The 26,984-nt window shown below is 42.5% G+C and overlaps 1 protein-coding gene across 3 annotated transcripts in view; it reads left to right on the top strand.

Annotated features, from left to right (window-relative positions):
- rst (roughest) overlaps positions 1 to 26,984 on the top strand; it is a 227,841-nt gene that overhangs the window by 186,008 nt on the left and 14,849 nt on the right. For 2 of the 3 annotated variants that reach the window (XM_064700631.1, XM_064700633.1), the window contains one exon: positions 26,251 to 26,309. The gene's annotated coding sequence lies outside the window, so the exon portion shown is untranslated. Of the gene's footprint in view, positions 1 to 15,944; positions 16,265 to 26,250; positions 26,310 to 26,984 lie in introns of those variants that run through there. The other variant, XM_064700632.1, reaches the window with a different exon arrangement.

Genomic DNA, 26,984 nt, shown 5'->3' with positions numbered 1-26,984 from the left:
GATTTCAAAAGATATAAATACATATTCTATATATTGAATAGTCAACTTGGCCGCAAGCCGAACAAAAATGGTTGCCGGGTTCGATCCGTGCCGCGCCTTTAACTTCGATTCGAGCCGAGTCAATTATTTTTACCCTTGCAGAGGGTGTTTCAAATTTTGTCCTGAAATGTGTAACGCATAGAAGATATCTACGACCACATATATATTCTACATCAGCATCAACAGCCGAGCTGATATAGCTATGTCCGACTGTCCCACGGTCCGTCTGTCTGTTTCCATGCGAACTTGTCTCTCAGTCTCAAAGCTTTCGCCTTGAAAATATGCATAGATAGTACATATGTCCGATCTACAGAAATAAGTATTTAGCATAAAACAAAAGTCACACATAAGGCTAAGTTCCCTTATACCCTTACCTATATCTAGCTTTCGAATAGCTTGTGTTTTTTCTGAAAATCGACAGATTTCTTAGACTGTTTCAGTCAATTCCCTTATCTTTAGATTCCGAGGATCTGTTATCAATAATGTTGTTATGGACCCCTTCTTCCCAATTTCAAGAAGTATTTCATAAAATATCCGAAATAAAACTATTTTGGTCATTTTAATTAACAGCTTTTCTTGAGTCGAGCGCCAAATAGAAACGCATAAAAATGTAATTATATATTTTTTTGTAGATATATCCAATTATTTATGTGACAGAAGATAGAAGCTGGAAACTGGTTCCCCTGCATACATGAGAGCTATGGATAATGGTTGCCGTAATGAGTGCATGTAATCTGTGGATTTCCTTCCATGAATACGTGAATGTCCAAGTTTCAATTGTCATTATTTTTAACTGAGGCGGAAGCTGCCAAAGAGACCGGGGACGAGGGCCGAGACGCAGACGAGGAATGCGAGCGAGTCAAAGACTATGTCTAAGGCTGAGGTGTTTATTGTGCGCTTAGCTGTTGTTATAATTGTTGCTGTTGTTGCTGTTGTTGTTGTTTCTTTTAACGCACGCAATACGAAAATGACACAGAATACCAAAAAATGTGCGTGTGTGTGTGTGTGTGTTGTAACAATAATAATAATAATAATAAAAGTATAAAAACTACGAACGGGTCAGTGGACATGCTATTTAATAGCCCCCCCGAGACGAGACGAGACGCTGTGAGAACAAAATCTGTGCCTCAATAGAGCAAAAGTAGAAGAGGAAAAACAAATCGAAAAGTGGAAAAACTGAGAAATGAAAATGAAAACAAAAACAAGGGGAACGCAAATAAAAACACAATGAAACACAAGCAAAACACAGAGTGCATAAGAAATTATTATAAATTTTATTTAATTACGACAACATTTTTGTAGGTAAACCAAGCACATGGGACAAATGGAAATGTCAGCTGGGCTTGGGAAGTGACCCACAGAACAATAAACTTGCAACAGCAATGGGCGCACATAAAACTGCCAAGAATATTGCGGCGGCATCTAAACCAGCTAAAAAGAGGGAGAGAGCAGCTCAGCAACAGAGAAAGAGAGAACGAGATGGAAATAGATATAATCATTTGTGGAGTTCAGTAAACCCGCCCACACACACACGCACACGCACACGTAGACTGCTCGCATGTTGTGTAGCACAGATTAAAACACAGTCATTTGATCATCATTCAAAATTGGACTTTCAAATTGACATATTCCCCCCAGTCCCGAAAAAACAAGAGAGAGAGAAAAATAAGAAACTCCCAACACTTTCGATCAAAGTCAAACGGGCTGTCTGATCGGGATTCGAACTGGCGGCTGGTTCCGTCTCCGTCTCCATCTCCATCTCCATCTCCATCTACGTCTCTGGCTGTGGGATACTTGCCAGCTGGCCCAGCTCAACGAGACTGCGATCGTAAAATTACGAATTTGGAATTTGTCGGCTCGGCGCAGGGGCTGGCAGTCAGACAGGCAACAGAAGTCTGGCCACACGAATCCTTTTTAGCTCGCACGATCACGTACAACCTTTTTCCACTTCATTAGCAGCCTGGACACACACACACACACACACGCAAACACACCTACAGTTACAGATACAGATGTATCTACAACACACAGCTCTACTGTTGGTTTATTGGAAACGGTATCTTATCTTGCCTGCCCAGCCACAGGTCGCGCTTGTGGTTGATATTTTTGGGCTCTCACATGGACTTTCCACATACTAATGATGCTCATTAGATGTCTTTAATGCCCATCAAATGCATATACATAGGCAGGAGACACGACCGATTCCCAGGCGATATTTCATACGAATTACTCAACAGCCGAACATTTCTGAAATTGTAGACGATTTGCAGCTATTTCTGGATTCTCTCCCTCCGATGTTACGACAGTCTGGAGCACTTATGGCTGGCAGAGAGCACTTGAGCTTGAAAAGACTCGGTTTTTGGTGATGATTTGTGATACACAAGCTCAGCTTACAGCTGCTCCAGTTGTGGTGGGTCCTCTATATTTAGACAACAAATGTCATGGATGCATGCCGAAGGAGCAAGATCCCCTTCTTGCCCTGGCATATGTTGGTAGTCTAATTAGAACCAACTACGATCATCATTTTATGATTATGATTTGTATAGATCTCGATTGATGAGCTGTGCAAGTGGTTTAGTCAGTTGGGCAGCGAAGCACAGGGTTCGAAGCCCTGCCGAGTGCATGGTTGTTCTATTTTTCTATCAGAAGGCAGTACTAGCCTAGCCAGCTATTTAAAAAAGTTAAATAATCTATTTAACCTCTTTATATGTAAAATCTTAAGAGAACTGTGACACTTCTCCAGGAAGCTGCTGTGATTTCCGGAACAGATTCCTACTTTCGAGTAAGGTTTTACGGCTCATTGTTAAAAAAAATCTGTCTCAAATTTAAGATGTTTACACATATTTAGTATATATTATTCAAGGCTAGCAGGATACTAGACGCTGACTTTCCCGACACGCTGAGCTCCTTCATTGCACAAGATTAAACGGAACTGGCTGACATCTGCACCAGCTAGCTGTGGGCATAGGTTGAGAAAAGAAAGCATTTCCCGGAAAACCAAACAAATCCGTTCTAACGTATGCTGACTTCAGCAGTTGCTTTACTTTCTTAAGCGCTTGTGGAACTATATTAAAATACTTTCCGACTTTTGAGGCTCACTTCAAGAGCTCAACTTATGATAATGCTCATCTTTACTCAAACCTTTGCCTTCGCGACACTTGCTATGCCCAGGTTTGATCGGGTGCGATCTGTTAGCTAGCTAACATTAGTAACTGGCAGATATATGTATGTACATATATACTTAGATATATGCATTACAGTTTGTACTTTAATCTCAAAGGCACACTCACTTTAGCTGATTTCCATTGCAGAGCCCACAATTTGAGGCATGTGAACAGGGCAGCCAAACGACAAACAAACGGCATAATTACCAGCCTCCACTATTTAAGTTGGACTCTATTTTCCCCCATTTTTCTTTCGCTTTGTTTTGTTTTTTTTTCTGTTTTTCTTTTTTTTACTTTTGATAATTTGTTGGCGTTTATACTTGTTTTTTTTTGGTTTTTTTTTTTGGCTTTGTCGCTTGGCGCAGCTCGCTTTTCATTTAAAGACGCCGCGTCGCGCGATTTCCCAGGCCAAAGTAAAAGCTGCGCTTAGGTTAACATGAGCCGACTTAATTAAGTTACCAGCCAGCCGTCACTCGAGCGATTTCGGGTGCAGGGTTTCGGGACGGGAAGGGGGAAGCGCGTAAGAAAAAAAACATTGTTAAAAACGGTTTTTTTGTTTTTTTCAAGTTATGCCACATTTTCCAGCGGCCTTTCATTATTTTTTTGAGCGCCTTAGTTACGTGGCAGGCGAAAAAAATAAATACATATGCGCACAAAAAGTAGTTGGTAAATACAACAATGGGAGCAACTAACTAACTAACGACAACAAATAAATTGAATTGCAGCGAATTAAATCAAATGAAAACAAAAGTGCGACGAAGCTGTGAAAAATGGAAAAACATTTTCCCATTTTTCATTTGGCCATTTGCAGGAAAACACGACCACAGCAAAAAGCACATCCAAAATAACTGCAAAATGGCAATCAAAAAATACGTGTAAGTGCGCATACCTAAATACTTATATACCCTACATTTGATTATCTATATGTACAGATGCACATATGTATGTATGTAAAAAGCATATGGGCTGTGCAAAAAGTGTGCTCGTAAAAAACAGAGTTTGTTAATTCTAGATGTACTCTGAACCGAACACAGATCCTAAGAGCCATCCAGATTCAGTTTAACATTCACATTCACATTCACATTCACACTCACAGTCGCAATCGCATTCAGGCTCCAATTCACATCCACATCCACTCAATTTGCATGGCAGCTGCTTTGCTCTTGTTTCTGTTTTGTTGTTGTCATTCCTCATATATATACACTATATATATATACTATATAAATATATATATATGTGTGTATAAATCTGAAATAAATCGCCGTAATTTAAAATTCAGTCATTGGCGTCGCAAATAAATCAAAAATTTATTGTAACGCATTTAAACGCATGCATATTTTATCTAAAAAAAAAAAAAAGGAAAGAAACGTAAACCCGCCGAAAATTCCACTCGAATAGCATAAATCCCATTCATCGCGACAAGATTGCGCATTTTTAAAGTGTTTCCAGTCATCTTTAGTCGATCCAAGGGCTGTTCGCACTTCCAAAATCTTATCAAAACGAACGCATTTCATTTTTATGCGATTGATTTGGGTTGGAAATTTCATTTATTTATGAAAATTTGTTTTCGTTTCTTGTTACACTTATCGTATCGCTAACATATTATGGCATGCACCCTTTTAAAAAGGTTAAAACAGTCAAATGGTTTTGTGAAAATGTACTTAACAGGCCGACCGCATAAGGCATATCTAATCCTGATCAGAGCAACGAGCTGTCTCCATTTAGCTATTGTTTGATATTGTATATTTAGCTTATCATATCGATATCGATATCTTCGATAGGCATAACTCGAGAAGAGAGCTATTTAAGCCAAACTTCCATATACCTTTCTCTTGGAGTATATACAGAGTTGAGATATTTCAAAGGTGCTAAAACTTTTTTGTTTTATTTATTTAAAAACACACACAGTCTTTTCGCAAGGTCTCCTATAAAAACTTTTAATAGAGGTTTCAAAATCTTTTCGCCTTTGTGAACAAGCCAAAAATGAAAAATGAAAAATAATAACAGACAAAGGCAGCAATTCGGCCGAGACTTTTGGTTTTCAAGTTCATTGTCACTTGGACTGAGATACAGCTACGCATGCATTCACTTCTATAGATGCAGATAGGGCCGCTGCAGATGCAGATAGCTGGCTGTGGAGGGACCCCCTTTAAGCATGGGCAAAGGCGACGCCAACGACCGCTGAAAGAGCTGAAAATGCCATAATCCAATTATGAATTTTCACATAAATTTTTACTCAACTCGAACTCGAACCCAAAAAAAAAAAACCAAAACAAAAAACAAAAAGAAAATACAAAAAAGACGAGACACATCAAGCCAAATGAAAATAACTTGAAGAGTGCGAAGAGTGTCGCCGCTGTGCACTGCGCACCCCGCCTCCCCGCATCCCCGCAGCCCCCGCTCAACTAATAATAACAATAAATTTTCGAGCATGAAGCAATTCAATGAAAATAATGTCTGAATGAAGATAGAGTTGGAACTGGAGATGGAGACGATGCTGATGACGCGGCTGATGGCGACAGACGAAGCTGAAGCTAAACTTGGGGACACATAAAGCGTTTTGGGGGAGCTTCAATGTGTGCTCTGCGACAGCGGGGGACAGGCGGGGCGGTATGGGGCGGCCACTGGGGGTGAGTGGAGGTACTTGTACATTATTTTTATCAGTCACTCATAGTCATAATGATAATGCCTGCCTAGCTGGCTGGCTGGCAGGCTGGCAGGCTGGCTGGCTGCTTGTAATAATTACACTTAGCTCCAATGATAGAGCGCAGTTTCGGTCTGGAATCAAGCTGGGGAAGAACTGATTTCTCAGCTCGATGTGTTTTCAATATAGCAAAGGCAAACACTGGCTGGCAGCAGTCAGTTGATGCCGAGTTGAGTCATTCAAAGTCATCAGCAGCAGCGACAACGTCAACATTGTCATTGTCAGCTGGCAGCAGAGCATCAACAGCAGCAGCAGCAGCAGCATCATCATCATCATCATCATCAGCATCATCATCAGCATCAGCATCATCATCATCAGCATCAGGCATAGCCATGACGTTGTCATCTTAAGTTGATGCCCCTTCGCAGCGAGACGCCACATCAGAAGCCCATCGGGCATGAGAATTTCATTTATTAAACATGTTTTTTGATGCAGTCAGGATACGTTTTCGGATGCAGAACCGAATTCATTTGTTTGGGTTAACTCTTGAAATCGTCTCTGCCTGAATTCTGTTGGCTCTTGCTGCTCATTTGCTGCTGAGATTTGAATAGCGACATTCGGCAATGATTAAAATGTGCTTCAAGAAAGTTAGTTTTTCTATTTTCACTCTCAGCATTTGCCATCAGTTGCGTCTTAACAAGTACTTTCAAGTACATTTGAAAGCCCAATTCATTGCATTCAAGCTCTAGCTCAAAACGAAACGAAGTACGAGGCTAACCAAAGCTTGGCAAACGGCAAACGGCAAACGGCAAACGTTTCACTTGCATTTTCCGGTACCGAAACAAATGCTCGGTATTTGCAAATGGTCACGAGTTATTTGCTTCATTTAATGCGCTTTAACTAGTTTGGCAATTTCTAACGAATCATTTGCATTGGCTCAAGTTTCGATGCGCTGCCTCACATGCTGTGCCCCCAGAGAATTGTATTCCTCATGCTCGCACAGCTCCCCCCTGCCCCCTTTGCCACTTCAGAGCCCTTTAAATATAAGTATATATCGAGTGATCTGCGGCAAGTGCTTGGGCTTCGCACTTGGCATGAGGGGGGCTGCTGTCTGCTGTCTGCTGGCTGCTGTTGCTCTGTGTGATTATCAGCAATTTTCATAAAGAAATGGAAAATCGAAAACGAAACGAAACGAAATGAAATGAAAGCAAAGTGCCAGGCAACGTGGTAAAGTGCCATGGCCACGGCTCCGTTTGCTGTTCCGGCAATGAGCTACGTGCCTTTTCGGCGTTTTTGCAGCCTCTTCTGCAGCCGTGTCTGAAAAAACAAATAGCCAAAAAATAATATACGTAATATACGATGGGCACAGCCAGAGCAACCAGAGCCGTAGTGCAAAGCGAGAGGAATTTCCGGCAACAAACAATGCTCCCATCGACATGGAAGTGAGGCCGAGGTCCGAGACGGAGACGTAGACGGAGACTGAGACTGGGAATGGTATATGATATGGCTTGGATTGGGCTTGGTAGGGGCGTGCGAACCTACGCATCGTAATTGTTGACAGTGACTGGCAAAGGGAATGCGTTAATGGAAACAGCTACCGGTCAATATTGAGCCTAATCAGCAAGTGTGAACCCAGCTCAGATCTTGCAAGGCACAAGAAGAAAGGAGAGAAACTATTGTCTGGCATGCGGAGTTACCAGCTGCGAGTATCGAGTAACTCGTTACGAGACCTAATGCTGGCATTTTTAATTACTTACATTTCACTGTTTCAAATGGGCAGCAGCCGCTCAAGTGCAGAGCAGCCAAACCCCAACCTAAGCCAAGCCAAGCCAAGCCAAACCCCAACCCAACCCAACCACCCTCTGGCACAGCTCCAGCTCTCGCCCCGACTCGAGCAGCTCCCAAACGTGCCATAAACCGGCACACGCACAAGGAGTAGACAGTCACTGCTCCAGTCACGAGCTCGAGTTCGAGTTCGGGTCCGACTCCGACTACGAGTCCGATTTCGAGTTGAAGCAGGCGGCAGCAGGGGTTGGCGACAGTGGGCGGCAGGTGGCAGCTTTATAAGTAATTACCGTTCGCTCGGTCGCTTGCCATTCACCTTGAGGCAGCCCCAAAGCGCAGCTCAAATAACCCGAAACCGCTTTGCGAAATTATTTAGACAGCGAAAGTAATCGGATGGCTGGACAGTTGGACAACGGGACAGACTGGCCGACAGACGGGGCGACAAACTGAAAGGCTGGCGTAAAATTTAAATAAACTTCAGTTTGAGCGAAAAATACCAACACGTGTGCGAGCAGGCCAATACTTGGGCCAGGGGCCAGGGGCCAACCCATCCACCCGCCTCGTTTGGCGGCCCGCTTGAAAGGGGGCTGGGGGGAAGCACTAAGAGTGGAGCCGACTTCATTAACTGGCGATTGGCATTGGGCTTGCAAATGGTTGCCGGGCCAACGGTTGCCGGTGTCCATCGGCAGCTGTTGCCAGTCACGAGGAATTCAGCACTGCTCTAAGCCCGTGCAGACGGCGAGGGTGTTGCCAAACGTACTCGCTCGAGCGGCACTGCTCGAGGCACCTTTGCGACCAGCCGGAACAGTGATGAGCACAAAATCCAGTGACTTTAGCGAGAATCTGATTTGTGTTAAAGTCCATTCCAATGCAAAGCGAGAAGCACTCAAATAAGTTACACAAATAGTTTTTATTGTATTCGCTAATTTAAGCTATGTGCCTTGTTAGCTGTCTATGAGAGATAAAGACGAAGTAATCAGAGTTGATCTCTCTGATAACTATAAGATCTGCTTAACTTCTTCAGTTGCTTCTTGCTGCTGTGCTCAGCTTAAACAGCAGAGCAGAGTCTTGTTCTTTAAGTCGCTTTTCTCATTGCTACTCTCATCGCTTATCTCTGATTAGAAATCAGACATTTGTTTCGCTTTGTACTTTAGCTAAGGATAGAAGCAGCTTTTCATAGCTTACCTGATCAACCTAGTCAGTGTGAATGGCCGTGAATGATGGAGTCACTGTTTGGCTCAAAGTATCCCTTTCTTTTTCCGAAATCTCGCATTCTAATTGTCTAACCTTAAGGTATATTAGATCCAACTTTACATACATGTTTACAGACAGAATTCTATTTCTTGACAAGGCTCTGATAACTACTTAGCTTCTCCAATTGCTGCTCTCAGGCTAGGCATTTGCTTTGGAATCGAAGTTCATGCAGCAGAACAGAACAGTCGTTTCCTTTGAATCAGACTTTCGTTTCGCTTTGTACTTTAGCTTAAGATAGAGGCAGCTTCTTATATCTAACCTGATCAACATAGTCACTGTGACTGGCCGTGAATGATGGAGTCACTGTTTGGCTCAGTGCCGGCAACGTTGGTGACATTCGCTCCGCAAATTCCCTTTTTGCCAACGATAATTACATGTCGTCTTAAGCGGCTCCAGCGGCAGCACAGGCACAGAGAACGAGACGAGAGAAAACGAAAACTGTGTGGGCTGTCAATGGCCATGGCATTGGAAAAGGAAAAGTTCCTCCGCCCAGGGGTGGCTACTGCCGTTGCCGCTCCCGCTGCCGCTGCTGCTGCTGCAGTTGCAGTTTGCCAAGTGTTAGTTACATGGCCGCCATTCCGCTGGCACGTAATTTGCTGATTTTGAATTTTGTCTGCGTGGCGGCAAATGAAATGCTTTTGCATTTTAATGCGCCCAGACTGACAGCTGGCCCCCATGACGTCCCGCAGCGGCTGGCGGGATGGCGGAGGGCCGGCGGTGTGCAGATGGGGGCTGCTAGCTGCTAGCTGGTAGGCAGCCAGCAGTTGATCTTTGTGCGATTCTCGCTTTTTGTATTCTCGTATTTTGTTTCTTTTTTGGGGCAAACTATTTGTTGCAGCCACTGTCAACTCGAGGCTGGCAACAGTACACGGAGATCCAGCAACAACAACAACAACGACAACAATGACAGCAACAGCAACTGAAACCAGCCGAAACCCGGCAAGCGGCCCCGGGCCATTTCTCCCCCGAAACATATTTGCACTGTCTGGCAATTTTTAAGCAATTTCAGCTCGGCTGCATGACTTGACTTGACTTGGTCGCCAATGGGGATGCAGCCAAAGAATGGGGGGATGCTCTGCTCTGCTCTGCTCTGCTGCTGCTCTGCTGCTGCATCCTGTTTAAATGTTTTCCCGTGTTATTTTTCTTCTTTTTTTTTTATTTCTCTACAGTCACTCCAGTTGCAGGCAGCGCGTCGTTTAAATTAAAAATAAATTTCACAGTAAACACACATAGGAAGAGACGCTGGCGTCGTTCACAACGTTGCTGATGGTTTTTTCAGGAGGCCTCCAGCCCGAAGATAATAAAATGGCAGCCATCAACCCCTACCAAGCCACAAGCTATCAACTTAACTGACTATCAAATACCCAGCAAAACTGGGCATAGTCTGGGTTAGAATAAATAAGGCTAGCTGTTGAAATTCTAATTGAATTGACATCTATTATCCGTAAGAAAATTGGAGAAGAATTACTAACGAAGCTTAATACATCTGAAAGACTTGAAAGAAAAGGGAGTAAAAATAGAAATGAGATTTTGAAGTTGTACAGAATATAGATATATTTCCAGGGCTGCCAGCTGAAGAAAAAGTCATTGATTCGTATTACAGTTTGAACCAGCTTACAGGTGCAAACCTTTGCCAAATATACAAAATCCAAATGACAGAATTGTATTTTTCATTTATAACCGCCCGTTCTACTGAAAATATGGCAAACCTTCGATATTTTCATAAAGAAGTTCTGGGCTAAATTTTATCATTACCCAAAATATGCATCTGTCAGATATGTTTGAATGAGCCCAAACTATTCATGCTTTGAGCTGAGCTTACCTCAAAATCTTCTTTTTAGCCAAATCAAAAATTTCAAGAAAATATATATAATGGTAGGGGGAAAATTTTGCAGTACAATCTCTTGGCGCTTATTTAAGTAGTATATAATATATAAAGATTATTGATTATTCCTCTCTTTGATACGCCTGTCGTCTAAACCATATTCCAATTAACATACCCCGTGCATATAAGGGTATATGGAAGCGTAACGAGATACGGCCGGACGTTCAAAAATAGTGCGAGTGCTTCGACTGGGAGCCGGGGAATAGGATTGCATGGGATCGGATGGAATTCGTTTAGATTGGCGGCGTCTTGGCTTTTGTGCCATAAAATGGGCTGCACGCCCTTGAATTTGGCACAACTCATTTGCCGTTGCTGTTATTGATGTTGTTGTTGCTGGGGAAGAAGCGTGCCAAATGGCAACCGCCACCATCTGAATGAAATACAGCTGTCCGGAATACGAGGGCAGAGCCCGGCCCAGGCCCAGGCCCAGGCCCAGACACCGGCACCGGCACCGGCACTGGGCGCATTGGCCACCCCAAAGCGACGTGGCTGATATTTTTAGCAACGTTGCATCCGCTGCTGCCTGACAACAATACGAGTGCATTGGGAGAGGAGGCTGAGTGTTGAGTTGAGTTGAGATGAGATGAGATGAGATGGCGACAGCAAAAGCGACTGCGGCACGAGTTTTGCAAATAGCTTTGACATTGACTGCTGTTGCCATGGACATGGTCTAAGCAATGCCCCAAACCACCACCAGCACCACCAGCATTACCAGCACCACCGACACAGGGTATCTGTCTAATGAACAGCAAAACTGTCAACTAAACGGGGACCTGGGCGTGGTGGTGGGCGAGTGTTGCAACTCTTGCGAGTGCCTACGCGTTGGGTGTAAAGGGAATTACATTAGATTTCATTTGATTTGATGGAATTGAATTCATTAAGAGCATGCCCCGCTCTCCGCGCTGCCAAGCACTTAAAAATAGCTGCACTCGAGGTACAAAGTCGGCGCGTAGAGCGGCGTCAAGAGCCAGAAGAATGTCTAATTGCTTTTGGGGTGTCGCATTTTAAACATAGAATACATGGATGCCACCTCCAGTATCTCGGGGACTCTGGCCAGGGGCCTGTCGGGCGTTGCAACTAAATTAGTCGCATAACGTACAAATTACATAGTTCTCTGAAACTGGAAATTCCACAAAACAATTCTCAAGTGTAAGCTATACGATTTTGACGGGAAAAACTACTCACAAACTTGAAAGCGAACTGTTGGAAAATGAGGGAAATCTGTCGAAATGCTTGCAAGGAGAAGGGCATGACTATTGGCGGGGGTGGTGGGGATAGGAACTAGCTGGAAAGTGTCCACAGGAAATGCAGCGACGACAGCGACGAGTGGGGAAGCTGGAATAAACCACATTTTGGAAATCAGAGAAAAAAAGAATGATTAAAAAGGATTCAAAGAAAAAGAAATAGTTTTATTATGTGAAAAAGAAAATAACTAATTAAATATCTTAAGGGTCTGAAGATACCAAATATTTATTTTTATTTTTTACAAATGTCTATTGTATTGGATCAAAAATAGCATACATTTTTATTTTCCTATCTCCTATATCGTGGTTGCCCTCGCCTGAACCCAAATTGGAGATCAGGAAGGTTGGCCACGTGATCCATAAGCCTTGCAAATCGGGCGACAATCATATATCAATCATAATACCGAATATTAATGTAGGCATTTCGAAACCCTGTTTAAGATAGTTAAGGCAGCATTAAGAAAGTAAGTTAAGGCAGAATAAGGAAAAGAATTTGCTAAAAGACGGAGTTACTTCCACCTAGAACAACTTGGTCCTCTTTTGCTTTAAAAACGTTATTTAAAATGTGACAAGATATTTCCGAATTTTCCAATCTCGAAAAATTGTTTTATTCAAACACCTTCTGTACGCCATTGCGAGCTCAGCTCGTGACCTATCCGACACAAATATAGTTGAACCAACTGGTTCGCTGCTGTCGATTGTGCATTGTTTATAAACAATTGTGGTATCGTTAAATGTAAAACAAGAGAAACAAAATCGTACAGGCCCCATTCAAAGGCTGACGCATCTGTCTCTCTTCGTGCTTCTCTCTCCCTTTCTCTCTCTCTCGCTTCGCTCAACTATCCAACTATGTATGTGTAAATTTAGACCAGAAAACATTGATATTCCCATGCGTGGACCATAAATTACACGACAATTACCAAAAAAAAAAAAAAAAGAAAAAGAAAAAGACACACACACGCACTCCGCTGAGAAAATTGGATAGAGCGCAGCGTGGCGGACACTTTATCACTGGAGATACCAATGCAAGGGATAGGCGACTAAATCGAATCGAACAGAACTGCAGAGAACTGACAACCCACCCCCCCCCCCCTCTCTCTCTCTCTCTCTCCACCCTCCCGCACTCCGCTTACCGCATCCCCGCACCGACACTCAGCTGCTGGCGCGCTCATCAGCTGCTCTGGAGTCCATCCTCACACCCCGCTGGAACACCCTAATTCCCTATTTACTTCTCTCTCACACCTCGCACTCACACGCGTAGTTTAAATTGCGCTGCGATGCGTCGTGCCATAAATTTTCCACACATACAAAAAGTTAAAATAAACATTTTCTTTGGTCTTTTGGAAAATATCTTTGCCATCGCAGTGTATCAGTCATTCCGTTTGTCAGTTCGTCAGCTCGTCAGCTCGTCAGTTCGTCAGTTTGTCAGTTCTTTAGTCTGTGTATCGATTCAATTATGCATGATCTAAGAATCGGCGCATCATGCAGACAACTGATTAACACGTCGCATCCCAAGCGGCTCCCACAGTGTTGACTCGTCTCGTCTTCAGCTGTTCTTTTCTACCTGCCCCCCTCTAACTCTCTCTCTCTACTCTGCTCTTCGCTTCTCTTCTCTTTTTTTTTTGGCAAAACCTGTGCCAGACACAAGCGCCTATTCACGATCGCACCATATGCCGGCGTCTCAAGCAAGATGTTGCCGACACTGATTGCCTGTCCCAGCGCCAAGCTCTTGCCAGAGTCTGGACTCGGGAGCAGGGAGTCGGGAGTCGGCAGACGGCCGTCTTCCATTGGCAGCAGCAGTTGTGGGTGCAACAGCTGCGGCTTTGATTGCGGCTCAACGAAAAGACAAAATAAAAAATAGCAAGCAATAGTGCATAAGCCTGCTGTTATCGACGCGAAGATACCTTGCACCCAGCAACACTGAGACAAATACAAAATTGTATGATATTTCCAGGAATATATGGCATGCAAATGTGTGTAAATGCCTGAACGCAAAGAATATATCCTTAAAAAATTATTATACACGCTAAGTATTGGGGCGAGCGGGGACATAATACAGAGTTATATAAAAAGTACTCGAAACGTGAAGCTGCAAACCAATTTTGGTGTCTGTAGCTCTTCTAGTCTTTGGATTAGGCTTAAGAAACCTCATTTGATAATCGATAGTTATCGATATTAAAGATTTAAGAGGAATTATCGAAAATGGATTAACACGTTCTATGTATTATAGGCAAGAATATAAAATCTTTAGCTTTTAAAGTGTCCGAGACAGGCAGATAGACAGCGGAATCTGGCCAGATCAACTCAGCTTGCAGCGCTGATCAGATATATATATTCAATGTGCTCGGAGTTGTCGCCTTTTACCTGTTACATACATTTGCACAAAAGCAATATACCCATTATCAGTGAGTAGAGGATGTAAAAACAAAAAAAAAAAAAAAGACAAAAAAGGCTAAAATTTCCACTGAGTGTCATGACAGCATTGACCTCAGGCGAATTCTTCAATTTGGGCAACAGTTGCAGTTGCAATTGGGCAAAGCCCACGCGTTGGTCAACCCTCCGAATGCCCCCCACAAATCACAATTAAGCTGCAACTGCTGCCGGGACTGGGCCAGCAGCGGGGGCTACCTCAGTGGCAATCGACAGCCGGGCAATAGCTGAGTAAAGCCAGCTAAATTATAGCCAACAACGCCAAATGATACCCCAGTAATCATCTTAATGATGAACAGCAGGAACAAAGTGCCAGATCAGCGGCTCGCCACGGACGGTCGCTTGACAGGGCTCAGCTAGAAGAAATTGGGAACTAGTAGAGCAATAAGCCAACTGATATCGTATCTAAGCTACACAAATGTAGCAGGTCACTCGGTCAAGTGGTGCAAGTTAACATGGAGGTGATTCTCAAGCCTGGAGCTGGCAGCTCAAGCGCTGCTTGGAAAGTTTATTGCTTGGGAATGCCAAAGTTAACATGGAGGACAGCAAATTCTCAGTGTAACAAATTGAAGTGTGTTCAACAAAAGAAGATTAAAGTGAACATGGAGGAACAGCAGACAGCAGCAATTTGAATATTGTATTGATTGTTACCTACTTTTCCAACGTGAACATCGAGGACACTCTTACGCTCAATGTGACCAAGGAGCTGCAAGAGAGGTACGTAGTAAAAATCTACTCTACTTTTTAGAATCTCTGTATTCAGAACTAAGGAATTACCCGAATTTGAATACTATTTAGTACCAGAAGTGTTTTTCATAGACTGCTCTCTTTTATTTCAATTCGATTGATAAGCATACACTCATAGGCATTATTTTACACCCTCAAAAGAACTTGTCTTTTCATGTGTTTTTTCTCTTCGGTCTCAAAGGTTGCCTCAGACAGAGCTGAGGAATTACCAGAACTTGAAAACTTTCTGGAAGAGTTTTTCTCATAGTCTAATTTCTTTTATTTTCATTCGATTGATAAGCATTCACTCATGGGCATTATTTTACACCATCAAAAGAACTTGTCTTCTTTTCATGTGTTTTTTTCTCTTCGGTCTCGTCTTTGACTGCTGCTTAACAGCGCAGCTGCAGGCGTTTAACAGTGGCTTAACATGACAGCGCGCAACACGTTCGAACATGTTCGCGTTGCAAGCGCTCGGCTCGACTCCAGTTGTGCCTGAATCTGTATCTGCACCCTCACCTGCTGCTCGCATTGCGTTTCGTTAGCTCGTGGCGTGCGTTTCGTGTCGGCGGACTTAGCACGAAACCCAAGACAACAACCACCACAAAATTCCGATTTCGACAGCGTCGTTTCAACTCGTACTCTCGAAAACATTATCCAAAGCCAACGTGCGTTTGTTTATATTTTTAAACCAAGTAAAAAAATGATATTCACATGAATTTTCTTTTTTTTTGAGTGTGCTTAAAAAAAGTTTTTTTTTTGCAAAAAATAAATAAAAATAATAACGAAAAAAGAAAAGAAACAACTGCGGCGTGGATTACCAGTGTGTTATCTGATGCAACTGCAACAGTCTCAAGAGTTATGAAGTGCATGCATTGGCGCCGCAGCAGCCGCAAGTTGCAACATTAAAAAAAAAAGTGCCGAAACAACAACAAAGTTAATTCAATCAAATATATGATTATAATTGTCAGCGCGTCAGTGAAATTTGCTAGCTGTTTATTTGCATTTTTTTGCCGTGCCATTTGAGCTTGCAACCAGCCGCAACAACAACAGGAGGCAGCAACAACAACAAGAGGCAGCAGCAGCTGAAAATGTGAGTAGAGCTAAAACCATAAACCGCTTTTGGCCTGTCCGCGGCACAGCCGCAGCATTTCTCACTTTTACTTTGACCCCAATTTTGCCCGCCCGCTTTAGACGGATTATGCATTTTTTTTCTTCTGTTTGTTGCCCAACATGTGCGTAAATATTGAAAGCAACAACTGCAAGTGCCGCGCGGTGTCGCCTCCACTTAAGCTGCGTGCAACGCGTTTAAATGCATTAAGGCGTTTCGCTACATTTGTTGTCTTTGCACTGGCCTCGCTCAGCGTGCCTCAGGCATACGCTTGGCGCACTTTGGCCTTTTGCAGTTGCCGCCAAATATTGTATAGCCTTTTTTTTCCGCCAGCCAAAAATCAGTTGGCGAGCTGCTGTGAGTGGGCTGTGCCCGCCACTTGCGGCTGACATTTGGGATGGAGCCGCGGCTAGTGACGCCTTTGAATGGCTTGACAAGTTGGCTCAAATATTCCGAATTCAGAGTTTATAAACTCCAAAAATAAGCAACAACAAAAATAATAACAAAGTAAAATTATAAATAAAGGGGGAAAACTTTTAGCGAAGAGTGCAATTTTCAAAGGAAATTCCAAAGTGCACTGAAATTTGCCAAGTTTATGCTCGATAACAATTTAGCAAAAAAAAAACTTGATTTCCTTTAAATGGCTTAAAAGCTTCGGCGCGGCACTTGTAACAGTTTTGTAACAGTTCACAATAGAGTTTTTCTCATTTTGTTTGGTTTTTTTTTTTTTTTTTTTGTTGAACAGTCTGGCAGCACTGAAAAGTACTTTTAATTACATTACCGTACACTACATTAGCTGGAAACACACGAAAAGTTTGAGTCTACTTTTGTGTTAGCTGTAGTTATTGGAAAAACATTTTTCTTTTTGTTTTTGTTTTTTTTTTTTTTTTGAAAAGTCTGGCAGCACCGGCAACAAATTATTTTCAGATAAAGCTGCTAGTTAGCTAGCGAACGTTGATTTACACAAAGATCTAACTAAGCTAACCGAATGCTTGGCTTTTAATATAAATCGAAGCATATCTTTTGATTCAAAAGGTCATAGTTCTATATTGTCTGACAGCGCCAAAATAAATTGATTATTTTTACTTTGTTTAAATTAAATGTTATTGTGTGTTCTAGCCTAATATTTAAACAGCTTTAACACATGAGAATAAACATATTTCATATAGACATGGATATTAATTATATACAAATCTATATTTGAATTCAATAATAATCTTTAAATAGTCTGGCAGCAACAAAATCTAGCGATTTATATTTATATACATATATTTAACTTGATTTCTTACAACTCAAAAGATCTCAAGTCTCAGCTCCAGCTCCAGCTCCAGCTCCAGCTGAGCACCTGCCCCTGCCGCAGTGGATCATGCCCCAAATGCTAGGCCTGTAGATTGTGTTGGGTAACACTTTTTCAAGTTTCTGATTCAATCGCTCGAGTCTAGCTCGGCTGAGCTGTGTTGCGTTCTTCGGCAGCCACAATTAGTGGCTCCGTCTTGGCCGCTTCGTGGCTGTTGGATGCTCTACGAGATGTCTCTGCACACGTGCGCCCCCCCGCCCGTGCGGCGCTCTCGAATGATTTATGACTGGCGATAGATGGAAATAGAAAAGCAAAGAAATAAATTTTGAAAATATAAAACAATTATCATTGCTTAAGACTCGACAGATTGCGTTTTGGTAAATACTTGAACGGAGCTAAACAGAAGACATTTTGGAGCATCGCCGCGGGCAACGCCGCGCAGTGAAGTGCTGTTGGCCTGTGCGGCCAGTCCTTGCCACACCTGGGCATTAAAGCGAGCCCGGGCGGGCCGAGGCGTAGCAAGTTTTCGTTGCCCCTCATAATTTGGCCCAATTTGCTGGCGTTGCAAATTGCTAAAATGTCTGGCAACGACAGCCGGCGGAAGTGCAACATGCTCAAGTTACTGTTGCTGTTGTAACTGTACTCGTATTGATTGTGCAGCATGGAGAAGAAAAAAAAACAAGCAGCAGCAACGGCAGCAACGGCTGTGGCAAGCGGAACCCTTCGATACACGACGGCAACACTCGTTCGATCGTTTTGACGCGTCCTCGTCAGCATGTCGAAAGTTTTTGCTGCTTTGCTTCTTTTTTTTGTTGCTGCTGCTGCTGTTGTTTTTATGAGCCTTGCTGTCGCTTTGTTAGCTCTTTGCATGCCACAAATTATGTTGCTGCCGCGCCCTGCAACGTGCGGCCTGTCAGTCATTCAGCATTTCTGACAACTGATGCGATCAAAGCTGCAGGTTGACGTTGCCTCGTCTCCATTTCCAATTCTCAGTGATTTCGTGTTGCAGCTGCCACATGTTGTTGTTGTTGTTGTTGCTGCTGTTGCTGCTGTTGTTGCGTCTTCAATAAGTTCTCATATCGTTAAGTAGGGACGACGTGGTCCATTGTTAATTTGGTTAATTGGAGGCAATTGAAAGCCGCTTTGCAGTTCATTAAGTTCCAGCACAGCATGTCCAGCATGGGGTTTGTTTGGGCAGCCTGGCCTCGCTTGCCACAGCATTGTGCTGCATGTGGCAATGTGTACTTTTTACGAGCGTGTTGCCTGCGTTGTCGCCAGACTAATTAAAATATTTGCACTCAAATGCTTAAGCAATAAATATTTGTCAAGCTATCATCATTAGACGACGACGACGACGACGAAGAAGAAGACGACCCCAAATGGCAGGCACTTTGGAGCATGCCAAATGGAAATGGACATAAAAGCAACAACAACAACAAACAAAATGCTGCAAATGAAAATGAAAATATAAATGAAAACGAACTCATGAAAATTAAAATGAGAATGAGAATCTATGAGCGGCACTTCTAAAGTGCCCCACTTGGCCTGCCGAGCGGGGGAGGGGCGTGGCAGTGCTCGGGCGGCCTCTGGCTTGCAGTCAGCTCTACAGTGCTTCCCCCCCTGAGGCATTGGCCTGCATTTCGGATGAGCTTTAATGGCGCCGCCCTAATGCACGTAGAGCGTCCAGTTGTACACCAATACCGCACACCCTTCACCCCCATTCCACCCAAGAGGCCCGCGAACAGAACGCCAATTAATAGTCATTGATGGAAAAGTTGAACCAAAGCACATTCAAGTTGAAGTGTGCCCCGTTTTGGTCTATCTTGAGGGTTGCCAGCTGCCCAACTACTTGTGTGTGTGTGTGTGTGTGTGTTTCTCTGTGTAGTTCGTGGCATGTGCTTTAAGGGTTGGCAGCCAGCCCAAAAAGAAAAAAAAGAAATAAAATAAAAGCGACTCTGTCAAATTAGCCCAAATCCGAATGGCAAATAGAAAGCCAAATGTGGATTTCAAATGGGCATAAAATTTGCCCATTGTTGGCAGCAGCTTTGCCAAAACCATCAGCGAATATTACGGCTCAGCTGCTTGGGCTTAAAAAAAAAAAAGCACATGGAATATTTCGGCATATGGCAGAAATTCAAGTGGCAAATTAAATAATTCCTTAATTGTTTTAGGCTCTTCTCTACGCTAATTGCCAGAACAATAAAGACAAACTGAATTTATTTCGGCTGCTTAATCTTATATTCTCATTATACAAATCGATGTCCTCCATGGTTACTTGCTGTTCGATCGCATAAACATTAATAACTTTAACTTAAAATGCCTATCATGGTCAATTACTTTCATTTGAGCATTGTTTAACTATTGTCAAGAATATTTCTCAGCTGCTTAACCGCTGACTTGCAGTCTAATATATCATAGTTTCCATTTAATAATTACCCTCCATGGTTACTTACTGCTATTCCATAATTTTTAAAATATTGTTAAGTACATTCCCCACTTTTCTAACTTTTCCGCCGCCTTATTTGTACTCTAATAGATGATAGCTTTCATCCAATTAATTTTCTTTCATGCTCACATTTGTGGCCCGCAACTTGTACACACAATGCAACAATTTGTGCATAATTTTTTGTTACCTATTTCCCTATATGGGAGAGAGGAAGAGAGAGGGGCAGGGTCTATGTGGTACGGATACTGAGAACTTCCTGTGAGGCAACTCAAGTGATCAATGTATTAGACGGGCACACAGCCATTTATAAAAATTGCATCTACTGGCAACGCTCAGTCACAGTTTAGTGAATAGTTCCCATTACCGACGCCTCGCCCCCATTCCCCATTCCCCATTCCCCCGCACCCACGCCGTGCCCGTCGTCTTGCGATTTCTAAGCAGCGTCTGCGACAGAACTTATGAAAATGTTTTACAATATCCTTTTTATGTTATTACAAGTGTACGTCCTTGTCGCCAACTTTGTCAAAATGTCTGGCAACGCTTCAGTGTTTTTTTTTTTGTATATTTTTTGTATTTTTTTGTGCGCATTTACTTCTTTCTACTCGCACACAGAGAGACGCCTGAGTGGGCGAAGCGTGAGGGGCGGGGCAGGTTGACGCCTTCGCCCGTCGACAACTTCGCGCTGCGTTTGAATATGTCATTACTCGTCGCTGCTTGCTACACAGCCCCGAGCCCCCCCCTCCACTTGCCCCTCTGCTGGATACACCCCCTCTAAGCAGCAGCAACAATAACAAGAGCAGCAGCAGCAGCAGCAACTACAATGTCGACGCCTCGTCCTGCGGCTCAGCGCCTGCCTCTGCTGCTGCTGCTTCAGCTGAAGCGCGTCAGCAAGAATGTATGCTGATATGTTGCTGTTGCTGTTGCTGCTGTTGCTGTTGCTGCTGTTGTTGTTGCTGCTGCTGTTGTCGCTGTTGTCGTCGTCCGACGCGTGTGGTGGGTGGCTTGGCAAACGGAAGTGACAGTTGAACATTCATTCATTCATTCAGTCAAGCCATGCCCAGTACCCAGTACCCAGTACCCAGTTACCAGTAACCAGTATCCCAGCCCGCAGTTGCCAGTTGCCGGTTGCCGGTTGCCGGCTGCCAGTTACTGAATCCCTTAACTCATCCTCCCGCCAACCCCTGCCATTCTAAGACGTCCGACGAGGCAAAAATCAAGCCAGCGACGAAGGCGAACATAAAGGAAAAGCTTGACGGGCCAAGTAAAGCAAAAATTCTATGGCAATTTGGCGGCATGTGTGCGTGTGTGTGCGAGTGTGCTGGTGTGTGTGTGTGTGTGTGTGTGTGCGAAATGTCTTCGTGGCGCTCCTTGCCGGAAACACAACGCTATGACTGAGCGGAAGTTTTTTGGAAGCGCATAAAATTATTATGGAGTCGTCTTCCATTTTTTTTTTTTCTTGCTCCAACCTCGTTGTCGTTGTCGTTGTCGTTGGCGTTGCCGGAGCGTCAATTGCGTCAGGACCTTTGGCTAGCACTTCATAGTCCTGGCAAGCTTTTTATAGCCGGGCCTGCCTCTGCCAACACAACCACCAAGCCAAGCTGTGTGTGTGTGTGCCTGAGTTCACTCCAGCTTGTGCAGAGCTCAAGCAACGATTGGGTTTAGTCGGTGCCCCAGCTCCAGGCTTGTCTTTGGCTGTTTGGTCCCATCAGTATTTCATTTCAATATTTCAATGTATTTGCATCAACTTGAGCTTGAGCTTCGGTTAGCATTTAACATTTCGTTGTATCTCTAGCCGTATTATTTTTATGCGCAAATTTAATATTTACATTTGGCCCAAGTGGATTTGAGCCCTGCCACAGTTTTATCAACTAACTGACTGACTCTGACTGACTCTCCGCACAACTTCTTGGCAAGTTCAGTGGCCCGGTTTGACCGCAAATGCTTGTCTTATATGCGCTATCTAAATATCTAGCTAGCAACTTTGTACCCTCCAACCGAATGGCATTTAGATAAGACCAACTTTGAGAGCGTCGCCCGGCCACAAGATATGCGAGAAACACTGGCAAATATTTGCGGCCAACTGCGGCGGCCATTTGCCAAAGGAATATTCCCACACAGACAGATAATTGCTGCCCAGATATACAATCATGCATACATACATATATATATGTATAAATATATATATAAATATAAACTGCCAAGTGAATGCAATTTAGATAACATTCCACAAGATATTTATCAATTATGTGTGCCGCATATCTAAATTTCAGTCAAAATGACACTAGCTGAATGGCCTATAAGGTCCAGGATTTCTCCTGATATGTTTTCTTTATTTTTAGAAATATAAATCAATTCTGCATATGCATATTCATATATATAAATAGGAACTGACAACAGAATGCAATTCAGATAACATACCATATGATATTTATCAATTATGTGTGACACTAGCTGAATGGACTATTAGGTCTAGGATTAATCTTGAAATGGTTTCTTTATTTATATAAATATATATATATATCAATTACTAGGTGCATGACTTACAAGTACATACTAGTAAATCAATTGCTTTTGAATGATTACTGAAAAACTTAAGTAAAGCTGATCCTATTTAAAATGGCACGAGCTGTAAGCTTTGGATTAATCATAATTACTTATATTTTTGAAGAACTTATTCAGCATTAAAATTGGCTAAAACTTAACAAGTTTTCTTCAGCAATATAACCATAGACATACCTGATCAATTTTTGGCAGCTTGCAATACAAAAAAATAAAGCAAATTTAATTGACTACAGTTTTGCATTTAAGTTTTGAGTCACTTTCTATTAGTCCCCCTCTAAACTTGCATGTGCTTTCACAGCTTTTACAGAACTTTTTTAGACTAAAGCGAGTAGCATGCAGTGTTTGCTAAGCTTTTGTTTTTACCGACAGCTTTTTCTACATTTCTTTAAGCAATAAAGCACATTAAAAGCTTTGCAAGTTATTAAAAGCAGCTTAAAGCTTTTAATAAATCCCATTCAATGCGCATTGTGCATATTGCTTTTTTTTATGTAATAGACTTTCTTATCTCTAAAATTGAGAGTGCAATGCGTCATCGTCCGTGTGCTGTCTCCTAAGATTTTCTGTCAAATCAGCTCAATTGACGTACAGTCAAACCACAGCCGCACTCAATGACAGTCTCTGCTATCTTGTCACGCTAACAGTGTTGTAGAGAGACTCAAGTGCTGTGCGCTGCACAACACTAGCTAGTTTAATATCGAAATTGCCCACACAGCACGACTTATCCCAACTCCGACATATATTTCAGCTGTCATATTAAACTTTGGTGTGACTCATTGCTGCCCCCTGGCAACTTCGCAACTTCGCCCGCTCCAGCGCCAGCTGTTCCTTATCTTGGCCGACTTCTTTGTGTTCCAGTTCCAGTTAAACTGTGTAGTTGTTGTTGTACTTGTACTTGCACAACTAGTAGTAAAAAAAAAAACCAAAAAACGCAACCCTCTGACAGCTCAGCATTGTGTCTCCTCTAACCCCAACGTCACCCTGTCGCCATGTCGCCCTGTGACAGGATGACTCATGCGGCTTTGTCTCATTTGCTATGCCTATTTTATTTTGTTTATTTTATGTATTTTTTATATTTGTTCTCCCCTTTTCGGGCTTATGCCCCTCACCCGCCCCTGCTGCGTAAATTAGCGCATTGGCCAGCTGACTGGGACAGCTGGAACACCCCGGAGCCGGGCTCGCCCAGAGGGTTGCCACCCCCCGAAAAAGACTGAGAAGAAAATAGAATAGAATAGAATAGAATAGAATAGACAAGCCCGCGAAGCTTATAACACATTTGCCAGACAGTTCTCTCAATCAGTTTCCGCTTTTTCAGTTCTCATTTATTTATTTACATTTCTCTGTGTGTGTGCGTGTGTGTGTGTTTTTTTTAAACAATTTTCCGTTGAGTTTGTAAAACATTTCAGAGTACAACAAGGACAACAGGCAACCACTTAACGGTTGTTGCCACGTTCATCCATTTTGTAGCTGTCTGTTCTCTCGTGGCCATGTCCTGGAGTGCGTTTTTTACTCCCACACACACATACACGCACAAACAGGGAAACAGAGGCAAATATACATTTATAGATAGACAGAGAGTCGGACTGATTCATTCAGCAAACGGGGCTTGGATTCCATTTGGTTTGCTTCGGTTTCGTGCTACACGTTTTGTACCCTCTCGTTGTATTTTTGTTTTCACATTTGTTGTTTTGTTTTGTTGTTGTTTTTTTTTTATTGCATCGCATGTTTTCTTATGAATACGTCGCATATATTTCACTTTTATGCCACCCGCGCGGCCAACCCCCCCGCGCAGTCGCGCCCCTGCGCTACAAACATTTCCGCATGCATTTTCGTTAGGCTCTGGCGCATGCAAAAGGATAATAGAGCCTGGCTCATGAATCATGGCATGCTGTTTATCAAATGCAATCGGAGGCGAGCGGGTCTGCCGTATGGCTGGAGCTTGGGCTCGGGCTCGGGCTCGGGCTCGGGCTGACTCTCTGAAGGAACAGCCCTATCTGTGGTTACTTACAGGCTCGACCGCCCGCCCTTCCACAAATATGTCAATTTTTCAATTTGTTACGTGCATGCATGGTAAACAAGTCACAAGTACTTAAGCAATCAGCCCGACTAGGAGATACACTTACCAATTCCATATATAAGTTTCAGGCTTTTCTTTTCCACAATGCAAATACTCCCAAGCTAACGTTACAAATCCACTTGTGGCAATTATTATGACTGATATACGAATGTTTAACTCCAAGAAACAGAAGGGTACTCGAATACCATATCCCATATGTACTGTCTATTCAGCTAGAACCCGAAACTTTACCAAACAAATTCCCTGATTTACCCTCATATCCCGCACTAGAAAAGGGCTGAATTTTCCTAAAAGTATAAAAAACATCTCACATAAATTAATACAAAGATCGTTTGGTAAACAACAAATTCTTATATAATTATTTTCGACCCATTTTCCACAGTTGCGTGTGGAATATTCCAAGGATCGTCACATCAATTATTTTAGCTTTTTAAAATGAGTATTTAAAAGGGGAATTCCTCATCTGAAAGCTTTTGCAGTCGAGTCTTGGCAAGTTGGCAACTATTTGGCGACCGCAAGAAATCTCTTAGGCAAATCGAAAAGAGTTGCAAACTTTACATACAAACCTAATATACCCCATAGAGTATTGGTGGGCAAGCGTCGCAGTAAAATACATTGCAGAAATTATTGCAACTATTTCCATCAGTTATTTCGGTCTCTGTCTGGGCCATTCAGACTGTCGGTATCTTTCAGCATTTGTCTCCGGCTTTTGCGTAATTCAATTAAAAACTTGCATTAGCAGCATAAAACAAGAACTCTGTGAGTTGGCAGAACTATTTGATATATGTATATGTATGTGTATATGTATGTGCATAGCGATTGTTGCTACGAAATTTTCCAACTGCTTCGAGTCTCGGTCGCCGGTCGTCGGTCGTCGGTCAATTGGCCAATGTTCTGGGCCAACAGCTGCGCTTTGTGGCCATCCGTAAACCAGTTGGAATTTTGAGTTGTGGTCGAAGCTTAGTGGACAGCAATGTCAATAGAATATGGTATAAAATTGAGCTTGAAATTAAATCCGATTTGACTCCAGCCAACCGACAGTGTGTTTAAAGCTCTGCCTTGGACACATTCCCTCTGTCTGCTATAAGAATGGCCACTAATCAATTTTCAATACACATGAAAACTGCAACAACTATGGCCATCAGTTAGTAAACCCCCCCTACCCCGCTGCTTGTAATTATGAGGTCTGCATAAACATGTCGATTTTATGCGAAAAATGCGTGCCTCAGCTAGACGAACCCGACCAGACCAGGCCAGACCAGACCAGACCAGACCAGAGCAGAGCACTGGCTATAATATGTCTAAGAAACATTTTGTGATGCCCGCCCCCAAAGTACCAGGATAAAGGCCCCAACGGCCAAATGCGGAAGCCGGCGCGACCTAACACGACTCGTGCGTGTTTATGGTCTAAACAGCAGCAGCAACAACAATTTAACAACAATAGCGCACAATAACAACAATTAATACGTACACAAGAAAACCTTAAATTAATAAGCTGACTTCTACACAAACTCTACATACCATACATATACATATATTGATATAAATATATATATATATTTTTATATATGCTATTATTTTTCTTGCAGCTTTGACAAAGTCGCTGCCACAGTCGAAGTCGGAGGCAGCCACAGCCTTGAGGGCAACGGTAAGTCTTTTTGACAAATATTCCACATATAAACAAATAAAAGTCCAAATACTCGATGAACTTGGCCAAAAAGTTCGCCACAATAGTTTTTGATATGACAATGCAACAACTCCAAGATGTTTGCTAACAAAATGTCTCAAATGTTAACTAAATTAAATGAAATTAAATTAACTAATAAGATGTTGACCGGTTCTAGATTTCCTAGAGTTCCCTAAAGAACCTCAAAGCCAAACCTCAAAAACCTTGGAAAGTAAGAATACTTCACCAAATTCCAGCCATGATTCAGTTATTTATCTCAAGTTATTTAGTTGAGTAGAGTATATTGTAGAATATATAAATCTGTATATTTCAATATGCAATATGCATATTCGAAAAATAGTCTTTATTTCAAATAATCTTATATCCCAAGTTTATATACATTTCTTAAAACCCAACCCAAAGGATTATTTCGAATTCGAATACTATTACGTGAAGCGAATATTTAATATTATAAGAATATTTAATATATTGCAATATTTATTTGATGTATTGCAATATTTTATGTCATTTTTTTATAATAACAAAATTTTTTGATTATTTCACACAAGTTACGATTGTAATTATATCATAAATCATAAAACACATTATAAAGACAGAACATGTGATATAATATAATGCATAAGAAATTGGTAAAGT

This window comes from Drosophila montana, unplaced genomic scaffold, assembly GCF_035044405.1.
Source record: "Drosophila montana isolate Dmon_TW-CO22-7 unplaced genomic scaffold, ASM3504440v1 contig_1853_1, whole genome shotgun sequence".
NCBI classification, from domain to species: Eukaryota; Metazoa; Arthropoda; class Insecta; order Diptera; family Drosophilidae; genus Drosophila; species Drosophila montana.
The sequence above is the reverse complement of the archived record's forward strand: the minus strand, read 5'-3'. Positions and strand labels throughout refer to the sequence as shown.